Source organism: Electrona antarctica, assembly GCF_951216825.1.
Source record: "Electrona antarctica genome assembly, chromosome: 19".
Lineage (NCBI taxonomy): Eukaryota > Metazoa > Chordata > Actinopteri > Myctophiformes > Myctophidae > Electrona > Electrona antarctica.
In genome coordinates this window covers 798,658-802,823 of record NC_136800.1, presented here as the reverse complement: position 1 = coordinate 802,823, position 4,166 = coordinate 798,658, and the positions used below count along the sequence as shown (strand labels likewise).

The 4,166-nt window shown below is 43.2% G+C and overlaps 1 long non-coding RNA gene across 1 annotated transcript; it reads right to left on the bottom strand.

Annotated features, from left to right (window-relative positions):
• Positions 1-2,855: 2,855 nt before the first annotated feature.
• Positions 2,856-3,935, bottom strand: LOC306943590. Its single transcript, XR_013792428.1, has 3 exons — positions 3,841-3,935; positions 3,612-3,723; positions 2,856-3,314 (listed from the first exon to the last, which is right to left on the bottom strand). It is a non-coding gene; the product is annotated as an uncharacterized lncRNA (long non-coding RNA).
• Positions 3,936-4,166: the final 231 nt, after the last annotated feature.

Here is a 4,166-nt window from a genome sequence, read left to right as displayed (position 1 = left end):
CAGTGTGAATGCTATCTCTCTAACTAGCAGGCCCCAGCCAAGTACATGTAGGTGTAGTGACAGGAAGTTTCACAGTAAAAGTAAGCCAAAATACAGGAAGTTTCAGATTAAAGGCAACCCAAAAATAGGCAAAGTAAGTAAACAAATTGACTTCAAATAAAGAAATAGTTGAAGTTAAACCCTAGTGTCACGGGCAGTTACACTCCCCCCAATCATGTTACTAGGGCAAATCATTCTGGATTGAACGGAACATGATTCACAAAATGTCTTTACAAGGTACATGAGGTTTGAGAGGATACATTGGTGATTCACTTTTAAGTAAAGAACCACTTTTGCAATTGGCCTTTAGATGACAGGATTAGAGGAAAGATCTTGCTGCCAATTAGTTTTCCATTTTCAGGTCCTTTTCCATTTTGATTGTTGTCTGTCCTAATGAGTCCGTTTGGGCTGTTATTAATTTGTTGCTGTCCATGTTTGGTGGAGGGGACCTCTATAGCAGCCATGTCTCCCAGCTCTTCCGGGGACCTGTTGCAGTGGACATGTATGGGGTCATCAATTTGGACTACAGCGTTCGGTAGAATGCCCTTGGTCTCAACCGCCGTGCACTGGAGCGGACATAACGGTTCTTCCTGTAGCTTCCTTGTCTGCTTGCCTTCGCTACACTCCTGCTCGAGTTGGGGCAGTACGTTTTTCAGTTCTTTGTTGATTCTCTGCCTCTCCTGGTCCAAGGTGTTCATCTGGATCCGTGTTTGCTCCCTCAGGGAGGAGAGCTCTGCCTCCTGATCCCTCACAGAGCGCCCAAGATCATTATTTTCTGCCTGTAGATCTTTTATGGTACTGTTCAGCTGAGAGTCACTAGTTTTTCTGCTTCGCAGGGCACTGTTTGTATGATTTAATTCAATTTGTGTCTGATCCAGTTCCTCTCTCAGTTGTTCAGTCTCCTGCTTCTGCTCTACAGTGATGGCAAGCTGTTGTTTAAGCTGAGCCCTTAAGGCCTCTAGCTCTCTATGATTTCTATCAATCTCCATGTCCTTATTTCCTAGAGCATTGTGCATGTTGGCCCATTCCGCTCTCTGTTCCGTCAGTTCTTTATTCAGACGATCGATCTCTTGCTGCTGCTGATCTGTCTTGGTCCCTTGCCGGGACTCACTGTCTAGCTGCTCTTTGGCCTTGAGGACATCATCCTGGCTCTGTTTCATGGTATTGAGAAGCTTCACCGTTTCTCCATTCCTTATCATGATTTCGGCCACTTCTATCCGCAGGTGTTCATTATGCACCAAGGCCATCCGTTTATGGGTGCGCAGGTCATCTAACTCGGCCTCTAAACAGTTTACTCGAGACTCCAACTCAGTCGCCCACCTCTGTGGGTCCTCTGTAGATGACATGCAAACAGGAATAGTGCTCGAGTATGCGATGGCAGCATGGGTCTCGTGACTTGTGTGGTTATCTGTGGAGTCCTTCGACATTTCTCCCCCCGTTCTCTTATCTCTGCCATTATGCAGGCAGGTAGGATGAGGTCGATTACATATGCCACAGGTGTGTCTTCTCCTGCATTCCTTGCCGACGTGTCCCTTTCTCAGGCATCCGAAGCAGAGGTTGTTTTCAAAAATGTAAGCTTTCTTATCCTCCATAGTTGTCCTTGCAAAGCTGGGGCATGTAGCAATACTATGTGCTTTCTGAGCACATATGGGGCAGGTGAATGCAGGCTTGGGGTCATTCTGGATAGTGGTATGGAAAGCTCTGGCTCCTTTAGGGGTCCTCTCATCCGCAGGCCTACGATTCATTAGGAAGGGGGAGGCCATAGGGTGACAGGCTATACAGGCTTCTGCTTGGTACTTTGTGAAACATGATGTGATGTTTGGAGGAGCAGAGGGTGGTTTATTGCAATGTTCGGAATCACTTTCAAATAGGTTATAAGCTTGAACCCGTGCTGCTGCTACTCTGATGTCCTTCTGGGCCTTAAGTTGTTGTAGCTTAAGTTTTTCCTCTTGCAGTTTGGCTTGTTGGTTATGGATCTCCTGTAGTGCCTTGGCTGTTTCCTGTTTGGCAGCAAGATCTGCTTCTGCATCAACTCTTTTCTGGGCGGCTTTGGAGGACGTACTGGAGTGGCGACTGGAGGTAGTTGAATCATCACTATTTGCTATGGAAGGAGTTTTGGATGGGTGCAATGAATGGGTTCCACGGGACTGTGCACGGTTTCCCGTCCCATCTGAAGAGTCAGAGACGACAGTTTCCGTATTGGTGTGTCCGAAAATGGACCCATACGCCTCCTTATCAAAGGCCATGCTGATACGCAACTTCGCCAGCACCTCATTGAAAGGCTGGCCAACAGTGTCCAGGAATTTATCCACTATCTCGCAAATTTCTGAGGTGATAGTGCCGCAGGCATCCATTTTCTTTACAGTGTCTGGAGTAGGGGTGCCGTTGCGTTGTATTGATTCGTAACATTCAATTATTGTGTTGTGTTGTTTCTGGCTAGCTTGTTTTATGACACGGAGATCCTCTTCTGAACAAAATGTTTTTAGTGTGGTTCGAATATTTTTAGCCAATTGTGCCCAGGTGTTATAAGTTTTGGTAAATCTGACCTGGTGTGCATTGGTCGATGCCTCAGTGGCATCCTGTGTGTTGGCTGTTGTCTCTTCAGAGTGTGTGGGTTGCTGCATATTGACTGCTGTCTCAGAGGTTGCCATTTGTTTGGAATCTGTAGCTGTTGTTAGAGCACGGACACTTCCATTTTTTTATGTCTGTGATTTAGCATATAGTGCATCAAACCCATTAATACAAAGGAGCTCCACAGACATGTACAATTAAAACCCCAAAGAGGAGTAGTATCAACCAAATAAATATCAGCACAGTTTATGCAAATGTCCCCTTTACATTTTCAATAATGCAATCAGCTTGAAAGTTCTCAGCTTGCTTAAAAATCTATTTACACACACTTACACTTAGTTTCCTTTTTTTTTTTGTAGTTTCTTTTTTAATTTTGTTGTTTTTATTTATTTTATTTATTTTGTTTTTGCATTGTCCTTTTCACAACCTTCAAACTTATTCAGTCCAAGATGTAGAGGCTACCTGGCATAGGTACCTCTCAATGTATGGGTTACTGTGGTGTTGTGTGACAAACTTGTAACAATGAGCTGGTGGCTGTAGAAGATGGCTGTGTAGATGATGGCTGTAGATGAGATGGGTTGGTGTTGACTGTTGAGTTGCATTCAGCGATGAGTTTTCACTGTAAGCGCCCTCGATTGATGAAATGATGACAAGGTTGAATGGTCTCGACGGGTGTGTTTATTTTTGTTCCAACACCGTGAAAACTATAAAGATATAGAATACATAGTTACAATTCCATAATCGAAATATTTATAGTTTCATTATAAAAGCTGTGCATTTAATTCATCACTTCAGGTATACAATCAACAATAAAATGATTAATTTATGGTCAATTATAAAAGCAGTGATACGAGAACTCAATTCATTTCAATTCTAAGACAAATAAATACCAGAGGAAAATGCACAATAACCAAACAAAAACGCCAAACAAAATACAATTAATCCCAAATAAATCATGAATGAAACTCCAAACAAAACCAAACAAAGAAACAATCATTTACCTCAATCTGCTCATCGAGGGTGCTAAAGGGCTGCATAAAACAACTTGGATCTCAGGCCACATCAAACAGTCACATCAAAACAGTCAATGGCCACAACGTAGTGTGACAGGCACTGTAGACAAAACACAACTTCAGTCAAAACGGTTCGCTAAAACTGTGATGTACAAGCAACCTTACTTAAGTGAGTACAAAGGTGCACGGTGCGTATAAGCAATCAAACATTTCATACCTTGCCACGCAGTCTATCAAACACACGCTGGAGTGCACACCCAACGCTGGTGTGCGTCTCTCTTCCCTGTTGATCTGGCTCAGCACAGTGTGAATGCTATCTCTCTAACTAGCAGGCCCCAGCCAAGTACATGTAGGTGTAGTGACAGGAAGTTTCACAGTAAAAGTAAGCCAAAATACAGGAAGTTTCAGATTAAAGGCAACCCAAAAATAGGCAAAGTAAGTAAACAAATTGACTTCAAATAAAGAAATAGTTGAAGTTAAACCCTAGTGTCACGGGCAGTTACAACCATTATGGGATCGTATTGAGATAAAACTATTATTTCA